This window comes from Salmo salar, chromosome ssa10 (genome assembly GCF_905237065.1).
Source record: "Salmo salar chromosome ssa10, Ssal_v3.1, whole genome shotgun sequence".
NCBI lineage: Eukaryota > Metazoa > Chordata > Actinopteri > Salmoniformes > Salmonidae > Salmo > Salmo salar.
In genome coordinates this window covers 91,229,954-91,253,933 of record NC_059451.1, presented here as the reverse complement: position 1 = coordinate 91,253,933, position 23,980 = coordinate 91,229,954, and the positions used below count along the sequence as shown (strand labels likewise).

The 23,980-nt window shown below is 40.3% G+C and overlaps 1 protein-coding gene across 1 annotated transcript in view; it reads right to left on the bottom strand.

The window, feature by feature from the left end:
* The window catches only part of LOC106561154 (transmembrane protein 266-like), a 53,021-nt gene that overhangs the window by 16,732 nt on the left and 12,309 nt on the right, over positions 1–23,980 (bottom strand). The window lies entirely within an intron of this gene.

Genomic DNA, 23,980 nt, shown 5'->3' with positions numbered 1-23,980 from the left:
TCCTGTCCACCTGGTGCCAAGGTCTGCAGAGGGGCTGGGGGCTGGAGCAGGGCCATGCTGTGTCAATGAGCACTCCCAGGGGCTAACTGGCACACGCTGCTGCCCACTGCACCCCTGCCAGTCACTCTGAGCCAAGCCATGCCAACAGATTAGGAGCACAACTCTGGAGATGACAGGGAATTAGAGGAGGATTCCATGTGATAGCAGAAAAGACATTCATTCATTCTATTTATTGGCCAGTAGTTAAAACATTTCTGCCACGGCTATGTGAAAGGGTAGCACAATGACAAAGCACTTTTTTTAGGAAACCCCTCTGTAAAGTTTTGGATTAAAAAGGCAAATTTTAACGTATATGGTTTCATAATACATTTACAGGGCCAAATTAATAAAATGGTAAAGGAAAACCCTATCTGGAAGGAGTGTAAATGGCCCCCCGACCTCTCGAAGCTCAGAAATGACATTTTGGGGAAATCATTTTAAACCTGGAACACTGAAGACTTGAATTGAAGTAGTATCAGTGGTAAAACTGAGTGAGAGTGCTTATAGAACAGGCAATACTTCAAGGAGCTCCGCACACACGCACGCACGCACGTACGCACGCACACACACACACACACACACACAGTATTTGCAAGGAGGAAATGAGAGCTGCGGGGGGGTATGGACCAGAAAGGTTTATAAAGGCATCAGGAGTAGGTTGCGGTAGGTAGTGAAAGTGGGAGCGAGGGGCGATTGAACTGTGGTAGACAGAGGAGGAGGATTAAACCATGGGACTGATCAATACAGCCCAGGAGAGGAGAGGAGGTGAGCTGCTGGACATGACATCAGCTGATACAGCCCTCACAACAGATAGAGAGGAGAGATGACAGAGTGGACAGAGATATCACTGTGTGTCAGGGAGCAGGTGTGTGACTGACCACACTCAGGCACACTTTTGGTGGCCCTTACTCCTGCTCCGTTCCACAGGCTGGGCTGGGCTTGGCTCAGGCCCCTGCTAGTCTTACTGAAAAGAACCTATCAGAAAAATACTGCTTTCATTTACAGTCAGTCCTAATCGAGCCAAGATTAAAGACAAAGTTAAGGCACCAGGCCTCCTTGTTGTTCTGGTGTGTGTGGAAAAGGGTGTGTGCTGTGAGCTCCTGGGACCATGTTAATGGTGGTTACTCATCCCATCCGCCACCATGTGGTCCCAGATCTGTTTAACTCCTATGGTCATTATCATGCCAAATGTACAATTTATAACTATTTCCTTGGTCGTTGTCATGCCAATTCCTATGCCAACTCATATGTGACACGCCAGCGCAATGGGGGTGGATGACGCTAGTTCCTACTTCCCAGTAAGGCCGTGTTTGCAGACATGACTTCTTAAACATGTGAACTTTCATGTGCCTTAATTACAAACTTGTATGGGAGTTGTAAATATGAATAATGTTAAATTAGGACCCTAGTTTAGCCTGAGCTACTGTACATAGGGAGAAAGACATAATCCTTCCTAGCTAGACATGATTGGCTGAGATAATGGAGGGCTTGACCATGCTGACGGTTGGCCACACGTTTCTTAAAGAGATGGGTGGGGCTATGGCTTAAGAGGGTGTGAACAAAGCTGAATGGGCGTAAACAAAGAAGAGCTCTCTAGCACTCAAAATCTTTCCGAGGCATTTTCTCCTACTTGTCTCCTGAGTGGGATACAGTTTTTTTCAATTGCTAACAAGAATCAGTCAATACTGAAGCCACTCAAAACTCTTCACACAGTCTGCATTACCAACATGCATCTTGGCCAAACAGTTCATCTCACCTCCAAAACTCACTCAAACCACCAAAACACTTCATACATGTCTCAAAATAAGCTCGTTCGACCATAACACTGGCAACAATTCTCACTCAGAAAGCATACAGTCACTCATAACACACTGACCTAAAAACCACTAACAACAGGGAGCATTACATAAATGATGAACTTTTCTCTTTGAAGTTTGAATGATTTTTCACATAAATCAGTATTTCATTAGAGAATAAGAATAACACATTTTCACTTTATTTACTGTACTAAAGTATATGTAACAAGAATGAATCAGAAACGCAGCAATTGGCTTCAATAGCCTTTATTTTTTCTATATCTTTGCATATAATCATTTACTTGTGAAAAATAAAAAGTTGAAACAAAAAACAAATTCCTGAAATTCCAGGACTGCAATAATAATTACAAACAAACCATCAACATGTACAGTACTGTGAGGGTTCTAGTCCTCATCAACATGTATAATCACTCATACTGTACAGTACTGTGAGGGTTCTAGTCCTCATCAACATGTATAATCACTCATACTGTACAGTACTGTGAGGGTTCTAGTCCTCATCAACATGTATAATCACTCATACTGTACAGTACTGTGAGGGTTCTAGTCCTCATCAACATGTATAATCACTCATACTGTACAGTACTGTGAGGGTTCTAGTCCTCATCAACATGTATAATCACTCATACTGTACAGTACTGTGAGGGTTCTAGTTCTCATCAACATGTATAATCACTCATACTGTACAGTACTGTGAGGGTTCTAGTCCTCATCAACATGTATAATCACTCATACTGTACAGTACTGTGAGGGTTCTAGTCCTCATCAACATGTATAATCACTCATACTGTACAGTACTGTGAGGGTTCTAGTTCTCATCAACATGTCTGGTATAATCACTCATACTGTACAGTACTGAGAGGGTTCTAGTTCTCATCAACATGTATAGTATAATCACTCATACTGTACAGTACTGTGAGGGTTCTAGTTCTCATCAACATGTATAGTATAATCACTCATACTGTACAGTACTGTGAGGGTTCTAGTTCTCATCAACATGTATAGTATAACACTCATACTGTACAGTACTGTGAGGGTTCTAGTCCTCATCAACATGTATAGTATAATCACTCATACTGTACAGTACTGTGAGGGTTCTAGTCCTCATCAACATGTATAGTATAATCACTCATACTGTACAGTACTGTGAGGGTTCTAGTCCTCATCAACATGTATAATCACTCATACTGTACAGTACTGTGAGGGTTCTAGTTCTCATCAACATGTATAGTATAATCACTCATACTGTACAGTACTGTGAGGGTTCTAGTTCTCATCAACATGTGTAGTATAATCACTCATACTGTACAGTACTGTGAGGGTTCTAGTCCTCATCAACATGTATAGTATAATCACTCATACTGTACAGTACTGTGAGGGTTCTAGTCCTCATCAACATGTATAGTATAATCACTCATACTGTACAGTACTGTGAGGGTTCTAGTCCTCAACAACATGTATAGTATAATCACTCATACTGTACAGTACTGTGAGGGTCCTAGTTCTCAACAACATGTATAGTATAACACTCATACTGTACAGTACTGTGAGGGATCTAGTCCTCATCAACATGTGTAGTATAATCACTCATACTGTACAGTACTGTGAGGGTTCTAGTCCTCAACAACATGTATAGTATAATCACTCACACTGTACAGTACTGTGAGGGTTCTAGTTCTCAACAACATGTATAGTATAACACTCATACTGTACAGTACTGTGAGGGTTCTAGTCCTCAACAACATGTATAGTATAACACTCATACTGTACAGTACTGTGAGGGTTCTAGTTCTCAACAACATGTATAGTATAATCACTCATACTGTACAGTACTGTGAGGGTTCTAGTCCTCATCAACATGTATAGTATAATCACTCATACTGTACAGTACTGTGAGGGTTCTAGTCCTCATCAACATGTATAATCACTCATACTGTACAGTACTGTGAGGGTTCTAGTTCTCATCAACATGTATAGTATAATCACTCATACTGTACAGTACTGTGAGGGTTCTACATTTACATTTACATTTTAGTCATTTAGCAGACGCTCTTATCCAGAGCGACTTACAGTAGTGAATGCATACATTTCATACAATTTCATACATTTTTTTTGCTGCCCCCCCGTGGGAATCGAACCCACAACCCTGGCGTTGCAAACACCATGCTCTACCAACTGAGCTACAGGGAAGAGCTCTGTACTGTGAGGGTTCTAGTCCTCATCAACATGTATAGTATAATCACTCATACTGTACAGTACTGAGAGGGTTCTAGTCCTCATCAACATGTATAGTATAATCACTCATACTGTACAGTACTGTGATGGTTCTAGTCCTCATCAACATGTATAATCACTCATACTGTACAGTACCGTGAGGGTTCTAGTTCTCAACAACATGTATAATCACTCATACTGTACAGTACTGTGAGGGTTCTAGTTCTCATCAACATGTGTAGTATAACACTCATACTGTACAGTACTGTGAGGGATCTAGTTCTCATCAACATGTATAGTATAATCACTCATACTGTACAGTACTGTGAGGGTTCTAGTTCTCATCAACATGTCTAGTATAATCACTCATACTGTACAGTACTGTGAGGGTTCTAGTTCTCATCAACATGTATAGTATAATCACTCATACTGTACAGTACTGTGAGGGTTCTAGTTCTCATCAACATGTATAGTATAATCACTCATATTGTACAGTACTGTGAGGGTTCTAGTTCTCAACAACATGTATAATCACTCATACTGTACAGTACTGAGAGGGTTCTAGTTCTCATCAACATGTATAGTATAATCACTCATACTGTACAGTACTGTGAGGGTTCTAGTTCTCAACAACATGTATAATCACTCATACTGTACAGTACTGTGAGGGTTCTAGTTCTCATCAACATGTATAGTATAATCACTCATACTGTACAGTACTGTGAGGGTTCTAGTTCTCAACAACATGTATAATCACTCATACTGTACAGTACTGTGAGGGTGCTAGTTCTCATCAACATGTATAGTATAATCACTCATACTGTACAGTACTGTGAGGGTTCTAGTTCTCAACAACATGTATAGTATAATCACTCATACTGTACAGTACCGTGAGGGTTCTAGTTCTCATCAACATGTATAGTATAATCACTCATACTGTACAGTACTGTGAGGGTTCTAGTCCTCATCAACATGTATAGTATAATCACTCATACTGTACAGTACTGAGAGGGTTCTAGTTCTCATCAACATGTATAGTATAATCACTCATACTGTACAGTACTGTGAGGGTTCTAGTTCTCATCAACATGTATAGTACAATCACTCATACTGTACAGTACTGTGAGGGTTCTAGTCCTCATCAACATGTATAGTATAATCACTCATACTGTACAGTACTGAGAGGGTTCTAGTTCTCATCAACATGTGTAGTATAATCACTCATACTGTACAGTACTGTGAGGGTTCTAGTTCTCATCAACATGTATAGTATAATCACTCATACTGTACAGTACTGTGAGGGTTCTAGTTCTCATCAACATGTATAGTATAATCACTCATACTGTACAGTACTGTGAGGGTTCTAGTCCTCATCAACATGTATAGTATAATCACTCATACTGTACAGTACTGAGAGGGTTCTAGTTCTCTCTCCTGCATTTGGCCACAAGTTCTCATCAACTTCACATCTTAAGTCTTCTCTGGCGATGCATATTGGAAAGTATCTTCTGGAATGTCTAATCCAACCCTGGCAGTCTTCAGGAGAAGTGTCTCTACACCCCGCATTCATGGCATCTAGTAAGGACATCTGGTCATGTGGATGATGGTCATAAACCTTCCACCTCCACGTAGCGAAAAACTCCTCTATGGGGTTTAGGAAGAGGGAGTATGGAGGCAGGAATAGTACTGACATCCTGGGATGTGCAGCAAACCAGTCTGACTGCAGCAGAGTGGTGGAATGCCACATTATCCCACACAACAACCAAGGTAGGGGAGTTTCTTGCCCCTCTCCTCTGCTGACAAAAGTCAATTATGCAGGTCATCCAGAAAATAAATGAGAGTTTCTGTATTGTAGGGGCCAATGAGTGGTTTGTGTAACAGCAAACCATCAATGGACAGTGCTGCACACATTGTGATGTTAGCTCCTCTCTGGCCTGGGACATCCACGGTTGCTCTCTGTCCAATCACATTTCTTCCCCTATGGCGTGTTTTTGCCAGGTTGAATCCAGCTTCATCCACAAAGATGAATCTATGTGCAGTTTGCCTGGCTTCCACCTCCATTACTCTCTAAAATACAATAAATCCACAGTTTTACAGTACTTTACATTATGCATAGCTGTGTATGTACCCTGTTTGGTTATTGAACAGACATCTCAAAGGGTACAGTGTACAACTGCTTCATCCTTATTTTGTGTTTCTCTAGGACTCTGGCAATTGTCGTTGTGCTGGCCGTATTCACATTTCCAAAAGTGATATTGTCTGCCAGCACTCGAATTTCCCACAGTTTTATTGCATTGTTGCCAATTACCATGTCAACAATGGCAATTTCCTGCGCATCTGATAATATTCTGCCTCCCCCTCCTGTGGGAGGCAACCTTTGGATCCTACTGAAAAACACAAACCAATCAATATATTTCAAAATGTCAGTACATGTAAAAATGTGAACATACTATATTGCACTGTAATATGTAGTTCAATTATCATTGAAGGATGTTTTGCTGGAAAGTTTGTACTATTGAAACAACTGTTGAACGCTGCAGATTTGGTTGCACCCTTAAACCGGCCTCTCAAAGAGAGACCATGGTTTACAACATTGTCAATAATTGTGGCCCTTATCTCATCAGAGACCACCGCTCTTGGTCTTCCTCTCCTTTGTCCTCCACGCATTCTCCCTCTCCCTGCCACTCTTCTTTCCCCACCAACCTGTCTTCCTTGATCCACGTTTCCAAACTAAATCATTCTGAAGCCGTCCTCTTTTGTATGTTTGGTAACGAGACTAAAAACAGGACACTTAGGTAGGCTTTCAGCTGAAAGTGCAATCAGCTTTGTTTGGAATGATTAAATATTCTGCTGAGATTTTCTATATGTTTCAATCTGGTGACTGCAGAAATGCACGACATTTGCCATCATTTTGTTTTGAATGTGTTTTTCACAGTTTTGGAAACAATGTGTTAGCATTTGAAAACATTCTGCAAATGTATAGTTTTGCAGGTGGTGGAGTATGAATGAGAAAAGAGTAAATGGATTTCGGAGAATGTGGTGATTGGATGCATTTTGTGCGAAAGCAATGAAAAATGATTCACAGTTTGGTTCACCTACACTTCTGTTTCACTGACTGTGTGAAGAGTTTGACAATGTGACTTCAGTTTTGACCAATGTATGTTAGCAATTAAAAAAAACTGTACATTTATCAACTTTTAAAACAGTATGCTTCCTCCAATTACAGTGTATGTTACACTGTAAAAAGCATTTAGGATTTTTTGACATCCCGTTGGGAGTTGTCATGAGTTTTTGTGCAAAGGCCACCTCTTGGAATGACACCTTCCACTGACACTGTGTGTAGCACAGTGAGTCTTCAAACTGTAATGTTTATTCAAATTGTATCTAGTTGGTAGGTTCAGATGTGAAGCTCTCGCAGTCCCCGTTGGAAGATGATATGGCTACGGTAGTAACTCTGGAGAGGAGAAACGAAGTGGTGACCATGAAGTGTTTCATCTGAATCATCAACTCAGCCAGAAGCCAGGAATCTTCTATCAGCCTATCAAGTCAAAGATGAGTGTTGGACGTGTGAGGTAAGACATTCTTTTCTTTTTATTTGCCATGTGTAATGAATAACAAATCTGATATTTTTATGATCACAAACTGCTCTCCCAACAGAGTTCACTTTTTTTGAGCCAGTGGTTATGTTGGCTGCCCTTGGGACATAGTCGCTGCCCTTGGACACGATCGCTGCCCTCGGACCTGACGTTACCATTTAGCCCCTCTGAATTGCTGTTAGACTGCCACATGCAGTGGCTCATTTGGATGTGTTATATGTCTTAGAGCTTGACTTCCCTATGTTTCTCCTACAACTGGGCCTGGAGCTCGTTTGGAGATTCTAGCAGGGGAGTGCAGCTACACGTCTACTAATGGGGAAGTATGGTCCTCTTCCTCAAAGCACGGGCTTCAGCAGGGACACACATGGAGTGATGAGGGAGAAAGGTGACGCCTGCCCAGCCAGCCTAATCAACTCGATAAATGGCGTGACATGTTGCAGCCAGATCGCCCTCACATTTTAATCTGACGCTGAATCTGACCGCCAACTGCTCTTCAAAGAGAGTCAATGTTTTCTCTGGCCAGCGGTTACAGTTGCTGCACTTGATCATGGTGACAGGGATTTGAATACCGGCAACGACATTAGCGTTTATCCCCTCGTAATGTATGTTTTTTTGTTGTTGTTTTTTTGTTGAAATGTTTTACTCTTTACAACAAGGCTGTGTGCATGTCTTGAATGAGCTGCGTTTGCATTGTATTCCTTTTTTTTCTTGGAAGAGGATGCATGTTTAAAGAGTTTTTCTATTGATTTAATTTTACGGAGTGACTTAGGTTAGCACTGTCTACTATATTTTAAGCGTACTGCCTGTGGTTTCAGTACTGCTTTCATGGTGTGTAGTTTTTTTGTACAGTGCATTCGGAATAGACTTTTCCCACTTTTTGTTAACAGCCTTATTCTAAAATTGATAAATAAATCATCCATCTTCACACAATACCCCAGAATGACAAAGCAAAAACAGGTTTAGAAACGTTTGTTTTTCCATTTATTAAAAATAAACTGAAATATAACATTTACATAAATATTCAGACCCTTTACTCAGTACTTTTTTGAAGCACATTTGGCAGCGATTACAGCCTCGAGTCTTCTTAGGTATGACGCTACAAGCTTGGCACACCTGTATTTGGGGAGTTTCTCCCATTCTTCTCTGCAGATCCACTCATGCTCTGCCAGATTGGATGGGAAGCGTGGCTGCACAGCTATTTTCAGGTCTCTCCAGAGATGTTCGATTGAGTTCATGTCCGAGTTTAGCTGGGCCACTCAAAGACATTCATAGACTTATCCCGAAGCCACTCCTGCGTTGTCTTGGCTGTATACTTAGGGTCGTTGTCCTGTTGGAAGGTGAACCTTCGCCCCAGTCTGAGGTCCTGAGTGCACTGGAGCAGGTTTTCATCGAGGATCTCTGTGTTCTATGCTCCATTAATCTTTCCCTCGATCCTGACTAGTCTCCCAGTCCATGCTGCTGAAAAACATCCCCACAGCATGATGGTGATGGTGCCAGGTTTCATCCAGATGTGACACTTGGCATTCATGCCAAAGAGTTCAATCTTGGTTTCATCAGACCAGAGAATCTTGTTTCTCATGGTCTGAGAGTCCTTTAGGTGCCTTTTGGCAAACACCAAGCGGGCTGTCATGTGCCTTTTACGGAGGAGTGGCTTCCATCTGGCCACTCAACCATAAAGGCCTGATCGGTAGAGTGCTGCAGAGATGGCTATCCTTCTGGAAGGTTCTCCCATCTCCACAGAGGAACTCTGGAGCTCTGTCAGAGTGAGAATCGGGTTCTTGGTCACCTCCCCGACCAAGGCCCTTCTCCCCCGATTGCTCAGTTTGGCCGGGCGGCCAGCTCTATGAAGAGTCTTGGTGGTTCCAAACTTCTTCCATTTAAGAATGATTGAGGCCACTGTGTTCTTAGGGACCTTCATTGCTGTAGAATTGTTTTGGTACCCTTCCCCAGATCTGTACCTCGACACAATCCTGTCTCGGAGCTATACGGACAATTCCTTCGACCTCATGGCTTGGTTTTTGCTCTGACATGCACTGTCAACTGTGGGACCTTATTTTAAAAGGTGTGTGCCTTTCCAAATCATGTCCAATCAATTGAATTTACCACAGGCGGAGTCCAATCAAGCTGTAGAAACATCTCAAGGATGATCAATGGAAACAGGATGCACCTGAGCTCAATTTTGAGTCTCATAGCAAATTGTCTGAATTGTTATGTAAATAAGGTATTTCTGTTTTTGTTTTTAACCCCTGTGCGGCCTCCGTCCCGTATGCGGGATGGACATCCAGTGAAAAATCATATCGCCATTAGCATAACAAAATGTAATAATAATTTAAAAAAATTAAAAAATTCAAATTATATCGTTTTATAGATACACCTCTCCTGAATCGAACCACGTTGTCCGATTTCAAAAAGGCTTTACAGCAAAAGCAAAACATTAGATTATGCTAGAGGAGTATATCGTAAAAGTAGCCACATAGCCATTTTCCGACCAACCACATGCATCACAAATAACCAAAAAACAGCTAAATGCAGCACTAACCTTTGACAATCTTCATCAAATGACACACCTAGGACATCATGTTACACAATACATGCATTCTTTTGTTCGATAAAGTTCATATTTATATATAAAAACAGCATTTTACATCGGTGCGTAACATTGACTAACTATTTTCCCTCAAATGCATCCGATGAAACAGAGCTACAATTTACTAAATTACTATTCGAAAACATTTTTAAAATGTAATATTGTCATTCTAAGATTTATAGATGAATATCTCTTGAAAGCACCTGTAATGCCAGATTTAAAATTAACTTTACTGGGTAATCATACTTTGCGATGAAAGGGGATGCGATACTCATGAAAAATAGGCTAACGTTACAGGTCAGCGCCATCTTGGAACAATCGCATATCACATCTAGTCTTGTATACTATTGTCAATAATCCCTTACCTTTGGTTGTCTTCATCAGAAAGCACTTCCAGGAACCCCAGGTCCACAACAAATGTATTTTCGTTCGAAAATAAGACTCCTTTATGTTCCAAGAGCTTGTTCTTGTTAGCGCGTCTGAAGGCTGCTCCAAAACTTCCGTCGGCCACGGGACAGCCATTTCGAGAAAATGCATTTTTTTCCCATTTAGGTTCGTTCAAACATGTCAAACGTTGTATAACATAAATCTTCAGGGCGTTTTTCAACAAGAGAGCCAATAAGATTCGAGGGGGACGATTGCATTGTGTTTCAAAACGTTTCGAAAGGGGAGGGTAACCAGGGGCGTCGGCGTCATAATGGTGATGGCCCTCTCCGTGTGACCACGTTCCACAGCGTCTCATTCATTCAGTTTTAACAGTAGGAGACTCAAACCACTTTGTAAAGACTGGGGACATCTAGTGGAAGCAATAGGAAGTGCTCAATGAACCATAGCTCACGGTGTGATTAATAGGCAACGTGATGAAGTTGAGTTCGCAATTCAGAATTCCACTTCCTGTTTCGATCTGTCTCGGGGTTTTGACTGCCATATGAGTTCTGTTATACTCACAGACACCATTCAAACAGTTTTAGAAACTTTAGGGTGTTTTCTATCCACAAGTATTAATTATATGCATATCCTAGCTTCTGAGTTTGAGTAGGAGGCCGTTTAAAATGGGCACGAATTTTTTTCAAAAATCGCTTTAGCCCCCCCTATCCTAGGGGAACGCCAAGAGGTTTTAATACTTTTGCTAACATTTCTAAACCTGTTTTCACTTTGTCATTATGGGGTATTCTGTGGACATAGATGAGGAACATATTTTATTTAATCAATTTTAGAATATTTCTGTAATGTAACAAAATGTGGAAAAAGTCAAGGGGTCTGAATACTTTCTGAATCCACTGTATGTAGCAGCTGTCTTCTATTCTGTACTGCCTGTAGTCTCATGGTTATTGATGAGTATGATTGTTGGCCCCTCTGCCACTAACTCCATATTACTCTTTTCTGATTCATTCCCACTGCATGAGGGGCTCTGAGCCCCTCTAGGTAGCACCCACCTGCCTGACGTCAACCCCTCCCTGCCTGGCTTGGTGCCTGGCCTGTCCAACCCCAGGCCCCCAGTCTTGCTCTGCCTGTGACCCTGCCCAGCTTCTGGATCTTTGCTGCCCCAATTGTACCTGCTTCTTGTCCAGTCTCCAAGATCTGAGTCTCCAATACCAAGATAACATTTACCATGTACAGGTAGGTTCTTAATTTGATCACTCTTTTGTTTCTGAGAATTTTCCTGCACAGTAGGAAATGTAAACTTGCAGTGTAATCGAGTTTTACAAACGTTTCTAAAGTTAAACATCTCCACTTTCAAACGTCAAGACTTGATTTGCCTTAACAAAAAATGTTGCAACCTCTACAAAGATGTCCATTACTTATAATTCACATAATAATTCATAACATCCTGTTGCTGCAGGATTATTTTCCTGCTGTAGCAAACTGGCTCAAATTAAGATCCTACATATGTAAGAACAACTTTAAATGTTAAAACAGTTATTTTATTTAGCTTTTCCATCATTACTAAACGTTTACTATGAGGTACGTTGCCTCTTATCTTTTGTGATAACTCACTTTGGTTTACAGATATTTTAGTACCTGGCCTATCGTCAGTAAACCTTAAAAGTAACATTTCAAGTAAGTTATTAATTTATATATGTTGATAATTTGTGTATTTTCCAGGAGCTTGCTCGATTGTCTTATAAAAGAGATCAGGGAAGAATTTACTGTTTACTCCATATTGGCTTAAATGAGTTTCTGGTTTTTCGCTTTCCTCTGAAAAACATTGTTACATCAAATATTGTAACATTAAATAAATACTAATAAATACATTATCTCTGTTGCAATTTGTCATTATTGTATTTTTACTAAAGATAGATGACACACATTAGCAGGTTTTTGCATTTGGAAATGTCCAAATGTAACATTGTATTATAATTCTGTGTAATCACCTTCTGGTGTAAAAAAAAACATGGAAATGAAACACAAAAACGACATTTTAAGTGCTAAGTAGGCAGGTCTGATGGCGAAAAAGAAAGGAAATTGACAAGAGCAGCATTTGGCCTACTTCACCCATGAATGAATGAGGCAACAGTAGACCAACATCCTCACACAGTCAGTTTTAAGAAAAGCTCAATTGAAGCCAAAGTGTAAGTATAAAAAGGGCTAAATGGGGAGCTCTGAACCAGGTGTGCTGTGCCAATGTTCTGAAATTGATCAAAGCTCTTGATTGATGTCTCAATTGCACATTTACATCAGAACCAGTCTGCTCTCTCTCAAAAACTCCAAGGCATTAGGAACCAGACCTATGGCATCAGTCACACCATTATCGTTGATTCCAAACAGTAAATCAGTTTGAAAATGGATTGGGCCAGCCTTGTTGTTCCCTCAATTTTAAAACCTGTAAATATATGGTAATGAGGTAGATGTGAGATACTTCCACCAACAAAGGAAGTGATTGTTAAACCCGTCCAAGCCTATCTAATACTTCTCCCTCTGTTCTGATAACTTCATGGCTCTATGGGTTCTCCATGTAGAAACTCCAACCAATTCACACCAATCTGCTGAACTCAGCATGCATAGGCAGAGGAAAATGGACTAGCACTGTGAGCCTGCAGCTAACTTTAGTTTGGGGAAGTTCTTTCCTTGTTGTCTGCAAAGGCTTCTTGCTGTCTTTTCCTGACAAACCCACTACCTATCCAAGCACTTAAAAAAAGGCATTGCTTTCCTCCAAAAAAAGCGAAGACAATTGCACTCTATTGTTTTAAAATCATTACAAATGTCAATGTAACCACTGGCGGAATCCCTGAGACCACTGCTGAATCATCTGTGTCATCATCACAGCCAATAGAATCAGTCCCTGAGAGAGGAAAACCTACTAAATAGTAGTACTAAATATGCTGAATATGGCTTCTGCTGCTGTTATCACAGGTAATCAATTGTACATCTGAGAGGTTCCGCATTTATTAACAATTCATCACACTAACGCCAGGGGAATTGGCAAATAATTTGCAGGGATTTATACAATGAAAAGTCCAAGTTAATTTGGTAGTGTAACGATGTGCGCTGAGAGTCGGGAAGCAAGTTCAGGGAGTGAGTGTTTTAATAAATAAACACAACTAAATACAAAACAAGAAACACAAACAACGCACAGACGTGACACTGGAACAGAAACAGCAACAATGACGACTGGGGAAGAAACCAAAGGGAGGGACATATAAAGGGCAGGTAGTCAAGGAGGTGATGGAGTCCAGGTGAGTGTCATTATGCCGTACCACTGGTGACAGGTGTGCGCCATAACGAGCAGCCTGGTGACCTAGAAGCCAGAGAGGCATGTGACAGGTAGGAATATGGGGGATTTGAAATGTTTATCTTCCATCTCTAATTGGACTTCTGTAAATATACAGTAACATGCGACTGCCAGTCATTCTGACACGTGCACCTGTTACAGGAAGCAAGCCTACACTCAATCTCAAACTCCTATAACTTGGATATTCTTTTTGCACACCTGTACCATGACATATAGTGAGCTTAGTGCCAAAAGGGATTCAGGCTATTCTTTGCTGAAGAAATAGGCTTTTAATATAAGGCAAATGAAGATGGATCGGCCTACATCTGCAGTGCAGCAGACGGGCTGGTTCAGAAGAAAGAGTTTTCACCAGGACACTTGAACTCTCTTGCTCTCAGCCCAAAAAGCAATCTAGCCCTTTGCATGTCTGTGAATATTAACAAAGCCTCAAACCATGCCCTTAAATGTAATCTATTGTGCTACCCGTCATGTGGTACCTGCTGCACAGCCAATTTGATGGAGAGGACTGTTCTTCTGTGTGTTTGACTCCCCTCTACTACTTTTCAGAAATCCATCTACAGATACCAGGTAGGTAGAATATGACTCTGGCTTCTGCTGATATATATTACTCCTGCCAAGATTCAGTTCAAATTCATTCTGTACTGTATTCTTACATTCTGTGATGTTCATATCACTTCGATCTTAATTCTACTGTCTGTTGAAATGTACAAGTGAGTGCATCATTAACTGTATCGTTTGTATCATTTTTGCTGAGCAACAGTCATGTCTCAACGGTTACAGGATAAGTAGCTGGAGGACTTGATGCCAGTAGGGCACTCAGAGCAAATTTGTAATCAATCTACCCTGCACTAGTCTGGCCATGTGTAAACTAATCTAATACCATACTTCTCACCATCACTGAATGTATCAGCCCTGTGCTTCTCACTGCAGAGCCAGCACACCACAGAGTCAGTCCTTCCACCTCCACCCAACATGGAGACCAGTCCACATTCATCAAATGGAGCCATTTCACACTAATCTTTGGCAGGCATCTTTGTGAATGAATGGGACGGTGGGAGCAGGGTGAGAGTCCCTCCTCTCTCGCTCTCCTCCAGTCACAATACCAGGTTGACCCACATGAACCATCTGCCATTGCTGCGGCGCATCCCACTGGCCCGTTGAGATCAGTGGCATATGCTGCTGTTCCAGCTGCTGGAAGCTTGGGACTAGGGGTGGCATGCTGATCTTGATGATGATATACCCAGAGAGGGATTGTGGTCCTGGGTTGGCAGCTCAGAAAGGTGCCCTGGCCCCACAAGTAGCTCTGGAGAGGCCTGGGACCTCATTTATAACCGTTGCGTGAATTTGACACTAAATAGATGCATGCCCCACTTCTGAAAATAATACGTATTTATAAAAATATTGAGATTTAAAAACTTGGCGCACGCCACACATATACCTGTTCCTGTTATAAATCAGACCCGTAGTAAAACTGTGTTAAACTGAATGCGGTCGGATCATCACATAATTGGCATATATATTACTCTTACAGAATTTCCTTGTGGGCGAGGATATTGGAAATTGAATCAAAGCCTTCTAGATGATAGATTGTTTCGAACTAGGACACAAGAATTTATAACTGACTTTTTCAGACATTGCATAGGAACAGCAGATCTCCTTGTTGTATGGGACACTTTTAAATGTGCCTTTAGAGACCATGCAATTCAGTATTTATCTATAAAACAAAAGCAATTTAGATCAAAAGAGTCCATATTAACAAAGGAAATTGAAGGACTAACAGTAAGGTTAGATAGCAATAAAAACGGTACCATAGAGGCACAGAATAAGTTAGAGGAAAAACAAAAAGAAATGGAGGAACTTATTCAAGAGAGATCCAGTGTAATATATTATACAAATAAAGCGAACTGGATGGAATATGGTGAAAAATGCACCAAATTACTTTTCAATCTTCAATATAGAAATGCTACCGATTTTTATTTTATTTTTATTGAAACTTGTTACAAATGATGGGTTCACACATTATTCACCAAATTATATTTTGAAAGAGGAAGTAAAGTACTTTAAGATTATGTTTTCATTTCAGTCTCCTCCATCTCCACTAACTGAAACTAATTGTATGGATTTTTTTCCCTAATAATAATGTAAAATTAACATCTGTACAGAAAGACTCATGTGAAGGCCAAATTACAGAGGAGGAACTTCTTGATGCAGTTAAAGCCTTTAAGGCTGGGAAAACTCCAGGGCTGGATGGCATACCAGTGGAAGTATACCAAACTTTTTTTGATATACTCAGAGGACCATTATTAGCATGTTTTAACCACTCTTATATAAATGGTAGATTATCGGACACGCAACAAGAAGGTCTGATATCATTATTACTGAAACAGGACCCAAGTAGTGTATATATAAAGATCCAGTCCATTTATAAAATTGGAGGCCTCTTACACTTCAGTGTTGTGATGCAAAAATCCTAGCAAAATGTTTGGCGCATAGAATTAAAAAAAGTATTGTCAGATATTATTCATCCTAATCAGACAGGTTTTTTACATGGACAATACATTGGAGATAATATAAGACAAGTACTGGAAACAATAGAATACTATGAAATATCGAGGAAACCAGGCCTGGTTTTCATAGCTGATTTTGAAAAGGCTTTTGATAAAGTACGACTGGAGTTTATATATAAATGCCTAAAATATTTCAATTTTGGGAAATCTCTTATAAAATGGGTTAAAGTTATGTATAGTAACCCTAGGTGTAAAATAGTAAATAATGGCTAAATCTCAGAAAGTTTAAAACTATCTAGAGGAGTAAAACAAGGTTGTCAACTATCGGCATATCTATTTATTATTGCCATCGAAATGTTAACTGTTAAAATTAGATCCAACAATAATATTAAGGGATTAGAAATCCGTGGCTTAAAAACCAAGGTGTCATTGTACGCTGATGATTCATGTTTTCTTTTAAAACCACAATTAGAATCTCTCCACGGCCTTATAGAGGATCTGGATACTTTTGCTATCCTCTCTGGATTAAAACCAAATTATGATAAGTATTGGATCACAAAAAAAATGCAAATTTAACATTATCATGTAATTTACCAATTAAATGGTCTGATGGAGATGTGGACATACTCAGTATACAAATCCCAAAGAAAGAAATGATCTCACTCCAATACATTTTTATATAAAGTTAGCAAAAATAGATAAGATGTTGCTACCATGGAAATGAAAATACCTGTCTATTTGTGGAAAAATCACCCTGATTAACTCTTTAGTCATATCACAGTTTACCTATTTGCTTATGGTTTTGCCTACACCTAGTGACCTGCTTTTTAAATTTGAAATTTATATGAACAAAAAATATTCAATTTTACTTGGAATGGCAAGCCAGACAAAATTAAAATGGCCTATTTATATAACGAATATGAATTCGGAGGGCAGAAATGATTAAATATTAAAGCATTAGACCTCTCACTAAAGGCATCAGTCATACAAAAGTTATACTTAAATCCAAACTGGTTCTCTAGTAAATTGGTAGGAATGTCTCATCCCATGTTCAAGAATGGCCTTTTTCCCTTTATTCAGACTACAGCTGCTCACTTTCGGTTGTTTGAAAAGGAAATAATCTCCAAAATATCGTTATTTTTTAAACAAGCCCTAGAAAGTTGGTTGCAGTTTCAGTTTAATCCACCTGAAAAGACAGAACAAATAATACAACAAATATTGTGGTTAAACTCAAACATACTAATTGATTTAAAAAATAAATAAAAAAATTCGAAGACATTTTTAAAAAAGGTATAATTTTAGTGAATGATATTATAAATAGGACTGGTGGAGTGATGTCACACATGCAACTAACACAGTCATATGGAAATGTCTGCTCTACCCAAAATTACAACCAATTAATTGCAGCATTACCACAAAAATGGAAGAGACAAGTAGAAGGGGAAAAAAGTAAGGAACTTGTATGTCGGCCCTGCATTAAAGAACATAAATGGTTAAAGAAAAGTGTGATAAATAAAAACATATACCAATTTCATTTAAGGACCAAAAAACTGACAGCTGTCCCATTTAAATTGCTAAATAGTTGGGAAGAGATTTTCGATGTACCTGTTCCATGGCACATGGTTTATGAATTGATACGCAAAACAACAGCGGATTAAAAACTTCACATTTTTACATTTAAATTACTATACAAAATTCTTGCAACCAATATAATGTTATATACATATTGGGGATACAATCTTCCCAGCTGTGCAGATTTTTCTGTGAGGAGGCAGAGTCATTAGATCATTTATTTTAGTACTGTCCATATGCAGCTCGTTTTTGGTCACAGGTCCAGGAATGGCTGAAGAATTGCAACATTTGCCTAGGACTAATGCTGCAGATAGCAATACTGGGTGATTTGAAAAGCCAGAATCAATCAATCAATTAATAATTATTTTAGAAAAACATTTTATTTTTAATTCACAATCTGTAGAAGCTATGAGAATAGAAAGGTTCAGTACTTTTGTGAAGCATCACAGCACAGTTGAAAAATATATGGCAAATAGAAATCCAAAATGGATGATGTTAAGAGATCGATGGGAGGGGTTGAATGGAGCTGAAGGGTGGGACTAATAACAAGATAACCAATGTAAAACATACGGGGTCTGTAAAATGTATATAGGTTCATAACTTTTGTGAAATAGCACAGTTACAAATAGAAATCAAACTGGATGCACATCAGAAACAGAGGAAGGACTAAAAACAAACAAAATGTAACTATTGTAAAATAGATTGTGTCTGTAAAATGTGTATATAAGATGTATAAACTGAAGGTAGAAGCCTAAGTGTTATTGTTTATTAGTTTACTCCAATTGGGGGAAGGGTGGTAGGGTTTGTGGGGAATAATAAAGGTATATTCTAAAAAAAGTATGTATATCTATATAGGTATGTGAATGTATATATGTGTATATGTATGCATATGTGTATGTACAGTGGGGAGAACAAGTATTTGATACACTGCCGATTTTGCAGGTTTTCCTACTTACAAAGCATGTAGAGGCCTGTAATTTGTTATCATAGGTACACTTCAACTGCGAGAGACGGAATCTAAAACAAAAATCCAGAAAATCACATTGTATGATTTTTAAGTGTTTAATTTGCACTTAATTGCATGACATAAGTATTTGATCACCGACCAACCAGTAAGAATTCCGGTTCTCACAGACCTGTTAGTTTTTCTTTAAGAAGCCCTCCTGTTCTCCACTCATTACCTGTATTAACTGCACCTGTTTGAACTCGTTACCTGTATAAAAGACACCTGTCCACACATTCAATCAAACAGACTCCAACCTCTCCACAATGGCCAAGACCAGAGAGCTGTGTAAGGACATCAGGGATAAAATTGTAGCCCTGCACAAGGCTGGGATGGGCTACAGGACAATAGGCAAGCAGCTTGGTGAGAAGGCAACATCTGTTGGCGCAATTATTAGAAAATGGAAGAAGTTCAAGATGACGGTCAATCACCCTCGGTCTGGGGCTCCATGCACGATCTCACCTCGTGGGGCATCAATGATCATGAGGAAGGTGAGGGATCAGCCCAGAACTACATGGCAGGACCTGGTCAATGACCTGAAGAGAGCTGGGACCACAGTCTCAAAGAAAACCATTAGTAACACACTACACCGTCATGGATTAAAATCCTGCAGCACACGCAAGGTCCCCCTGCTCAAGCCAGCGCATGTCCAGGCCCGTCTGAAGTTTGCCAATGACCATCTGGATGATCCAGAGGAGGAATGGGAGACGGTCATGTGGTCTGATTAGACAAAAATTGAGCTTTTTGGTCTAAACTCCACTTGGAGGAAGAAGAAGGATGAGTACAACCCCAAGAACACTACCCCAACCGTGAAGCATGGAGGTGGAAACATCATTCTTTGGGGATGCTTTTCTGCAAAGGGGACAGGACGACTGCATCGTATTGAGGGGAGGATGGATGGCGCCATGTTTCGCGAGATCTTGGCCAACAACCTCCTTCCCTCAGTAAGAGCATTGAAGATGGGTCGTGGCTGGGTCTTCCAGCATGACAACGACCCAAAACATACAGCCAGGGCAACTAAGGAGTGGCTCCGTAAGAAGCATCTCAAGGTCCTGGAGTGGCCTAGCCAGTCTCCAGACCTGAACCCAATAGAAAATCTTTGGAGGGAGCTGAAAGTCCGTATTGCCCAGCGACAGCCCCGAAACCTGAAGGATCTGGAGAAGGTCTGTATGGAGGAGTGGGCCAAAATCCCTGCTGCAGTGTGTGCAAACCTGGTCAAGAACTACAGGAAACGTATGATCTCTGTAATTGCAAACAAAGGTTTCTGTACCAAATATTAAGTTCTGCTTTTCTGATGTATCAAATACTTATGTCATGCAATAAAATGCAAATGAATCACTTAAATCATACAATGTGATTTTCTGGATTTTTGTTTTAGATTCCGTCTCTCACAGTTGAAGTGTATCTATGATAAAAATTACTGACCTCTACATACTTTGTAAGTAGGAAAACCTGCAAAATCGGCAGTGTATCAAATACTTGTTCTCCCCACTGTATCTATGTATATGGATATATATATTTACCCAAAAAAGATATGGGGGATTGGAAATGATGCAGACAATTACATTGATGGAAGCAATAATCTTTCCGCAATATTAAGCTGATCCACCCCTAAAAAAATCAATAATAATGTGCTAAACGGTGCGCTCGTGAATGAGCATTATAACACCACCTGGAAAACACCCACCATTCTCCTTTTATGGTGACAAGAATGCTGTATCATTTGGAGCTATTGGAATTAATGCCCCTTTTATCTAATGTTTTTGGAGGTGTTGGCAGAATCTTTTCATCTTTTGCACTAACTTATTCTGTATTATGCAAAGGACTGTGACAGTTTCTGAAAGAAAATACAATTGTTGTGGACCTGTCAGAAGAACGTTTTGAATTCAACATTGTTTTGCTTCATCTTTCTCCCCCAACCTGAATATGCTGGACGGAATTCTGAAACATTGACTAGGCTAGTGTATTTTTTTATTACAGTACTTACAGTAGTAGCATACATGTACTTACAATAGTAGCATACTTCAATGTAAAAGATCAACTGTCTGTTCACCTATTAAATTTGACTGTGCATTATAAACCGCGCTGTCTATGGGATCGCATACAGCAAAACTTGAAATACATAGCCTTTTTACAAGACTACTAGGCCCAAATGAGAGATGTGCATGGTAATTCGTTGTACGGCTACTTTGGGAATATGAAGCCATCACGGCCAGAAAAGGTGAGGAATTTATTCTGCAATGGTTATGAAAATAAAATAAATAGGAAATAGATTCCTATGTCTAATTACTTTAGATTCCAAAAATAAACACATTTTCTCTCTTCTCACTAATGGCAAGTGGCTGCAACTTGTTATTATGTTTTCCTTTTTTAATGTTTTATGAATAAGTGTCTCATCTTATGCCCCATTCACACAAAATACTTACTTGCCTGCCTGCAATACAATACTTAAACCACAAGAAAAATGTTCGTACACATGGTTTAAAGTTTTCACGGAGGCAAGGACATTCTCCCAGCAAGTTTAGTTTTTATAAATTCCAACGCATGTTTTGTGGTATATTTTGTACATGCGCAATGTTTAGAAATGACGCTCCTGGACTCTACTGAGTCTTGGTCTGAGGGGTCAACCCACCATATAGGTCACTAAGAGGGCATCACTCACACAGACTCACCTTAATGCAGCTTCACATCTCTACCAAACGACCATACATAATCCGGTTCCACTCACAAACTGCTAAATAGCCTGTAACAACCAGACTGTAAGTGTGTAGTTCAGTTTGACCAACGACAGGCTGGGATCTGCCTTTTCTATGGTCTAAGGTTTGAAAGTCACAACCCTGTGATGATGATTTTCAGAAGCTGAACGTCATAACATGACAAAAGCATACGACAGGTTAATCTGAAGAGTTAAATAAGGTGATGGGAGAGGAAAGCAGCAGGCCACATCACCGTAGTCTCTAGCATGTTCTGGGCAAGAAGGTAGCTCCATCCAGGAGTCTATTAATAAATCCAGAGCTCACCACTGCTCTGAATCTGCTAGTACTGCATGTGCCCCCTGTAGTCCGCAAGAACATCCACCTCCTACATAATCGCCCACGTCTGCTGATAGAATGCCATGTGCAGCAGCTAGATACAATGCAAAACCTACCACATGCACTCCAAGACTCTATTGTTTCCGTTTCACTGATATACAGAGCACAACAAAGCCAAGCACTCTTTAAGGGCTCCATTTAGTGTCAGTCAGCCTGATTTCAGAAACCTAAAAACCATCATGTATATCAACATGACCAAAGTCTTCCCAGTGCTGATGGTAAACAATGTTATAGCAGGTGATTGATAACCAAATCACACATAAAGAAAACTGTTGATGAAGACCAACATTTGATCATGTGGACCAATAATGGTCTGTTTGTGTTCATACTTGGTGTTGGGATAGGAAATGTGTTCTGTCAGGTTTAAAACAACGTTTAGTCATTGTCTGGAATGTCAGTCTGGTTTAGTAGAACTGTGAAGCTAATCTTATAAGGACATCCAAGAAAAAAAAATGAGGTAGTATGAGGGAAAATGTTGAACTTTAGATAATCAGTCCCTGTGTATACGCAAAATATTGACCATTACATAAGACCCTACATTTAGAGAAAGCACTTTATTATTCTTTGGAGAGCTTGCTTTTACATCTATTAAGACAAGGTTGAAAAAATATTCATGGTTAAGGAGTGGCGCAGCAGTCTAAGGCACTGCATCTCAGTGCAAGAGGCGTCACTACAGTCCCTGGTTCAAATCCAGGCTGTATCACATCTGGCCGTGATTGGGAGTCCCATAGGGCGGCGCACAAATGGCCCAGCATCGTCCGGGTTTGGCCAGGGTAGGCCGTCATTGTAAATAAGAATTTGTTCTTAACTGACTTGCCTAGTTTAAATAAAGGTTACATTTAAAAAATAAGTGTAGGGATAACAACGTACACTCATATTTCAATGACTGTAATGAATGACAATGTGCAATACCAACCTAGCTCTCTGTCATTCCTCTAATGCTACAGACATGAGTCACAGAGTGAACAAGAAACCATGACGTGGCTGCATATTTCTCTGTTTCCACAAATGATTCCAATGGAGGGAAACATGAGCCCACAGTGAAACTCTGGTGACGAGTAGGCCTTGGAATGCCTGTGGTTTGGAAATCTGGAATTCCAATCTAAAGAGTTCAATAAACATGCCATATCTCCAGCTTCACTGGTACCTCTGCCTTCTCTTATTAGTGTGATGGCGCTACAGGGAAAAAAAGGCTTGGAGGGAAATATAATTCCTACGCAGAAAATCATTATTTTCCCTTTCATCAAAACAAATAGCTATTTAGCCAGGGACTGAACCATAAAAGCCTGACTTCTGAAATCCCTTAGAGATGCATCTTGATATCCCATGACGTCCACATCACTGTGTGCTCTATCATGGGATGATAGAGTGTCATATGGACATGTTCTCCTGAGATGCCCACAGTGATGCCAGTGCTGCCAGCTCCTGCACTCTGTGGCCTGGGTGTGTGGCGTGGGACTAGGACCCATCTGTCCTCCCTTGCGTCCCACAGAGCCCTGCACCGGGCCAGGTCCAAGCCGGGCGTGGTGAGGTCAGCTAACAGTGCAGGCCTTGGATGGTGTGGAATGGCGGGCGGATGCTCTAATGAAGCTTGTAGTGTTTGTCTACTTTCTCTGCATAGATGAGAGCGCCGCGCTACCGTGCGCCAATGGCCTGTGAGTCACGCTTCTGAGAGGATAGGCAGAACGAGGGGGGGGTGTGTCCTGTACCCACTCAGCCTGCAGCGCAGTGATAGGGCCATGTTAGAAACATGTCCAGCCAGGACAAACAGGGCCCATGGGCATAGACAACACAGCCACCAGCGCCTGACATTTCAGGAA